The sequence below is a fragment of the Hibiscus syriacus genome, unplaced genomic scaffold (assembly GCF_006381635.1).
Source record: "Hibiscus syriacus cultivar Baekdansim isolate YM2019G1 unplaced genomic scaffold, ASM638163v2 tig00116971_pilon, whole genome shotgun sequence".
NCBI lineage: Eukaryota > Viridiplantae > Streptophyta > Magnoliopsida > Malvales > Malvaceae > Hibiscus > Hibiscus syriacus.
The window spans coordinates 1,184,427-1,191,270 of NW_024063495.1; positions in this window are offsets into that span (position 1 = coordinate 1,184,427).

The window sequence follows — 6,844 nt, forward strand, 5'->3', positions numbered from 1 at the left end:
TTTTCGGGTAAACTACATATTTAGTACTTAAAATATCTGTTTTGATATGCTTTAGTACCTAAATTTTCAAAAAATAAAATAAAAAATTTATACATAAAATTTAGTTTTTGTTTTATTTTTTAATGTGTGTGCACGCGTGTATATATATATTTAGAGTAGTAATTGGTATCTAACTTATTAATCAATTAATTCAAATCAAGTACTGCAGAGGTGAAAGCGACTCTCCCAACCCAATTTGATCTATTCGCAAATGTCAAGATTTGAACCTCTTACCTTATTAAAAGATATAGTGTTTCATTTCATTATATCAACTTATTTATATATATATATTAATATATATTAAATTATTAAGTTGGATCTTAAAAAGTGTATATATAAAGTTATTAAATATAATTATAAAAAATTATGTATACTATTTTAAAATTTAGTTATCATTTATTAAAAAGAGTTAAAATTTATTTTTTTAATGTATTTTTATTTAATTTTCAAATGAATGAAACTATATTCTCCATTATTATTTATGATTTCAATATAAACCTTTTTTGTTTCTTTTATTTGGTTGTTCATCTTTTATGAGTTGAAGATTTCAAATACATTATTAAATATTCATCTTTTAATTTCATTTCAGTTGAAGGTAGTAAAATGTTTTAACTAATATATAAATTTTATAAAATGACCCTCTCAACAAATATTGTTGAGTTCCGCCATTTACTGGTACCATCATTGACTAAGAAAAAAATTAATATAATTTATAGAGAAAGATATAAACTCTAAAAAAAAAAAAAAAAGAACAGAGAAGAGCAACTTCATGCTATATATTTTATTCAACGAGTTCGTGTCGCCATTGGTAAAATTTTTATGCATGTTAACCGTTACTACTAAAATTTTATTTTATTACTTACATTAAATCTTTTATAGAAAAATAAAATAAAATCATTTTAGAAGCTACCTCCAGAAATAATTTTATTGGTTTCTTCTTCATAGAATCGTCATTGACGGTGACTTTAATGTAGTAGCTTGTATTTTTTTCTTTATTAAATAAACCAATTTTCTATTATATTTTTGGTATAATTATCTCTCAATATTTACAAAAATTATTATTTTATATATATTTTTGAAATATTTTATCTTCTAACGTTTTAATTTTTAGTCAAAACATATCATGTTAGATTGAAATCATTAGTTGACTATAGATAAACTCATGTTACTTACCTTGACTTTTCAGTCTTTATGCACCACGTCAACAATATGAGTTGACTGTTAGTCAATTAATAATTTTCATCCAATATGGTATATTTTAACTAAAAACTGAAACATTAGGAAATAAAATACTTCAAAAAAAAAGATACAAAATGATCATTTTTACAAATGTTGGTAGGTATTTTTGTCATTATGCCTTTATTATTATTGAAAACACTCATTTTCGTCCGACTCGGGTTATTCATTTAATTAGTTTATTATATTATATAGTATTAATTTATACCATATAAATGTGTTACATAAGTTATACTATATACTATAATACAATATTATAAATGTGTTACACTATTATTGTGATTACATATTTATTCCTTCTTTTTTTGTTTGTTTGTTTGTTGTTTTTACAGATTCATTACATCCAGCCCAGTAGAAACCCATTACACGTATAGTGGGTAACCCAACAACAGTAACCCAAAGCCAGAACCAGGTCCTGGAGCCCGACTCGGTTCGAACCCCTAAGAATATATTAGGGTTTCTCTTCCAACGCCGCTCCTCGCCCAACTCAGTCAACCACCGTCGAGTTCCACGTCGGATTCCTCGGACACCACAACAAGCAAGAGTTAGAGTTCTATTAGGATTCAAAGTGGTCTAAAAATAACATTATTTTCACCTATAAAATCAAGCACCACACACGATGATTGTACACGGAAATTACATATGACACACACACACACAGGATATCACGATTTTACAGAAGCAAATACACACAAAATTATTCGAAATAGGCAGAAATACACAGGCAATCCCAATCGTTTGTAAGGCTTTTAAAAGAGAAATAAAGGCAAAGGTAACATTTTTTTACCTTTTCTGACTCGTTCTTGGCTTACATGCATGTTTTCTTCATCATTTTGGTTAGAATAGAACCCAAAAGGGAGGTTTTGGTCGAGAATCCGGGGGAGAAAACTTGTCTTTTCCTTTCGAAAGAACTCCCTGAGGCCGTGTTTTTAAAAAAATCGGAGAGGTTATTTTTAAGCAAGAGAAAGAGGCTTTCAAAATGTTAAAAAAAATCACCGCCGTTCAAGGCGGCGCCATCGCCGGAATCTGGAAACCAATGCTTGTTAACATTTGAGAGAGTTTTGAAGAACAAGAGGGTGGGCGTTTGATTTAGTTTTGGGAAAATGAAAATGTGGTAAGTGTTTGTGGTTTTCTTAACTTATATATAACCCGTTTTCGGCCCACCAACCCGACCCAAGAAAAGTGTAACCCGCGTGTTTTTAAGCCAGAAAGGGGGAATTACAATTTTGGTCCCCTCTGTTTCGAATGATTTAATTTGGTCCTTAATCTCTTTTTTAATTGTAATTTCCTTTCAAATTTTATGTAACATCCTCAATACCATGTTAGTGATCAAATTGAAATATTTCAGAATTTGTGGGTCAAAGTAAAATAGTTGAATAGTTCAATGATAAACACGTTGGGGGAGAGTATCTGGAAAACTCTTATTCTTTTTGCTTTCTTGTTCTCCAACGTGCTGAGCAAAGGTGAGTTTTCTATTTTTTTTGATTATTTAGTGAATTAAAGGTTGGGTTTTGATCATTAGGTGGAACATATTGAAATTTGAGTATGATTCTTGAATTACATATGAGGGATAGAATTTTGAGGTTAAAGATGGTTTTCATGTATATAAGTTGGTTTAAGTAATGGTGGTTGGGTTTAATGACATGATAGGGGTTTAAAATAGAAGAATTGATATTTTTGGGCATAAAATACAATTTTTGGGCATAGGGTATCAGTACCCTATGAAGGGGTATCGATACCCCCTCTTGAACGAAAATTCCAGTACGTGCATGAGGGATAGATTCCCCCCTGGGGGGGTATCGATTCCCCCTAAATGAAAAATGGAATTCTGGTTCATTAAAGTGACTTAAGTTATTAACATCAAGTTTAAGGTTTAGGCTTCTGATAGTTGTTTTGAAATGTTATATTTATGTAGATATTGAGCCTAAACAAATGTCGGAATAATCAAAGAATTAGGATCGAATCGAAGCAAGGCTAAAGTGAGTGCACTTTAATTGTACTTATGTTATTAATCAAACATTGGCTTGCGATGAGCCAGCGACGGAGTTATATTATGGTAAGAAGTAACTCCTAAAATGTTATATGATTGATGTGATTCTTATGAGTGTATATGTTAAATAATATGTGTGAGTACATGTTAATGTGATGTTAAATAGGTATGAAGGAAATAAGTGATAATATGAGAATCTATTATATGATATAAAAATGTGATAGTGAACTATGTGAAAGAACCATAAGATACATGAGCTTATATGAATAAGTTTATATGGTATTCTTATGTGACATAACCTACATGATTATATGTTATATGCATCATTATACATAAGTTATGTCTGACATGTTATTCTACGAGCTATGTGACATATGAACATAAAATCATATGAAAAGTGACATGAATTACATGAAAGTAAACTACGTGATTATATGTACATGTGGTATGTGACAGAAGAAAAGAAATATGTGATCATAAGAACAATGATATGAATTGTTATAAATGATAATGCCCATGTTATATGATACGAGAGCTATAGGTATAATTGGCATGCCAAGAGAAGAGGGTCTACGCGGTCTTTCGGGATAATTCTACGTGGTCCTTCGGGACGTATATGTATTCTTTGGAGCATGTATGAGGTCTTTTAAGACACTTATTTGATCCTTAGTATATGTATATGGTTATTAAGGAATTTATATGTGGTCCTTATGGAAAATCTTATATGGAACTACGGTGCAAATTTCTACGCGGTCCTTCGGGACAAAATTATATGTGGCACTTCGATGCAAATTTATACGAGCTGTGGTGACAGCATAGTGCACAACCTCATAGTACTCACATACCTTAGGTTCTCAAAAATGTATATGGGCTAATAAAGAGACAATAACAAATATAATACATATGATGTATATGTTTTTGATGATATGAAATGTTACAAGAATTATATGATGATGTGTATATTGTTTAGTTAAGAATGTTAGATACAAGAGCATATGACTAAGGTATAAAGGATAATGCTAAGAAGGTAAATGATGATATATATATTTCTATATGATATGATAGTATTAATTATTTATGCATTGATATGAGTAAAGTAATGTTATATGATATGTGCATGTATGTATATGTTGCAGAGAAGAATATATATTTTGGTATGATAAGGTAGTATCAAATATTCATGCATTGTAGAAGTTACAGTTAACATATAATTATGTTTTATATGCCTCACTAAGTCATCGACTTAGCGTGTTATTGTTTCACACGTAGGTTTGGAAAGCGAAAAGAGAAGTAAAGAGAAGCAAGACATGTCAATTCTCCTTACTAAAAATCAGATCAGAAATGCAAATTGAATTACATGTATTTTGTCAGAAAGAATTTAGTTGGCATGTAATAAATAAACGATTTGTATTGGATACACTCTGATCGAGTTTTGAAATGTTTTAAACATACATATGTAAATGGTAATTGTATAATGATGAACGTTTTAAATTTCATGAGTTTTATACATGTTTTACGGAAGTACTGTAGCAGTACTATAACAATACTGTAGCAGGGTATCGGTTCCTTGTAGCAGGGGAATCGGTTCCCCTCCAACATTCTGGAAAATTTTAACATTCGGGTATTGTTCATTACTGTTCATATGGTACTGTCCAAACCGTATTTTACTGTTCATAAATATGTTTTTGACTCGAAATTTTATACGAAACATAATTTAATAGAATATTATGGTATTTTCCTAAAATAAGTCCAAATGTTTTGATATTTTGTAAGAATATCGTTTTTAAAAGTCAATATGACATGTCAGACTCATATTCGAGTCGGATACGGGTTGGAGTGTTATATTTAATGGTATCAGAGCTACGGTTTAGCCAATTCGAGGCTAAAAACGAAGTCAAAAGTGTTTTAAAAAGTATACATGCCAACATAAAGAGAAAAAAAAATTCTGATCTGATAGTGTAAGGAGTGTAATGTCTTTCTAATAGAATTAAAATGATATGTTATATTATATGTATGATCATAAGAGTTTCCAAAGTGAAGCATAAGGCAATAGACTGAAGGTAATAGCATTCACCTGTCCTGGCCAGGCAGGTAGAAGAGCGAAAACCTCAGGGAGTGCCTGTACAATATTAGAGAATGTTTCGTGATGTTGAATGATATTATGATGTGTTTTCAATTTTATACTTCTATAATTCATAGAATGAATGTATCGAGTAGAGTTGAGAACACCTGAGTTTAAGGGTGAATTTGATAAATGTTCTATTGTTATAGACATTTGATTAATGATAGGGATATATTGTTAGAAGGTTTTTATTTCTCCAAATTGGAGAAGTTAAATTGAGTAGTTTCGTTACTACGTGGGCAAGCTAGAGTATGGTGGACAAATGTCACCATAAGAATGTTAAAAGACTCAATGATGTGGTTATTATTTGTAGAAGAATTCAAGAATAAGTACATGGATGACCTGTTCATAAGACAAATGAAGCTAGAATATACGAACATGAAGAAAGGGAATTACACATGCATGTATATGAGTATAAGTTTAATAAGTTAAGAAGATGTATTGCTGAGTTGATTTTGATTAAGAACGATAGGAAGGATAAATGTGATTGGTTGTTTAAGGCTTGTGCCTTAAATTAAAATAGTGTTACTGATTTTGAATTTGTTCTCATTTCAAGAAACGGTTAATTGCGTTAAAGTTTTTGAGAGAGCTCATAGTAAAAGGACTGGAGAATAAAAATCTCAGATGATTAAGAGAATTAGTGCTTCATAAAGTTAAGCATCATAAAAGAAAGATAGAGATTATGGTTTTCAACTTTAAACCAGATATGAATTAGTTGTATTCTCCGCTAGAGAATAAAGTCAATCAGTTCAGACGGATGGGAAATTGTAGTATTAAAGAAACTTTATTGTTCTGAAATAGAATAGTTTCTTAACAGCATGGGCAAGATAAAGCGGAAGAGATTGATGTTAATTGGAGAATATTAAAAGACCAAGGAAGGGTTTAAGAATATGTATATCAGTGATCAGTTATAAGACAAAGGTAAATGGAATGGTTGAATTCGAACCAAAGGAATTGTATTATGGATGAGTGAGAATAAAGGTTTGATAAGTGAAGAAAATAGTAAATGAATTATTTGGACTGGAAAGAATACATATATGGATAGTTTGATGAAGGTATATGTTTTAATTGACCGAAATAAGTTGAATAATAAAGTAGTGTGATAGTGAATGTATTAAGGTTAAAGGATTTGTATGTTTGACGAAAACTAATGATTAATAGAATAGTTAAAAGGATAAAGAAGGAAAAGTATAAATGATATGAAAGGAATATTAGAATTGTAAATAGTATTGTGAATAAGCAAGAGTGTTGATATGATAAGGGATTTATATTATAGATGGAAAGAGTTAGCAATGGCTAACAAAATTATGTGATGGAAATGTATTGGAATTATAAAATATTGTTAGGTTATGATAACCAAATATGAAGTGGATTCGAATACAATGTATATTTTAATTATGTAATGTGATGTAGTGAATGAGATAAGGATTTGAATGTTCAAAAGAAGATAAAGAGTA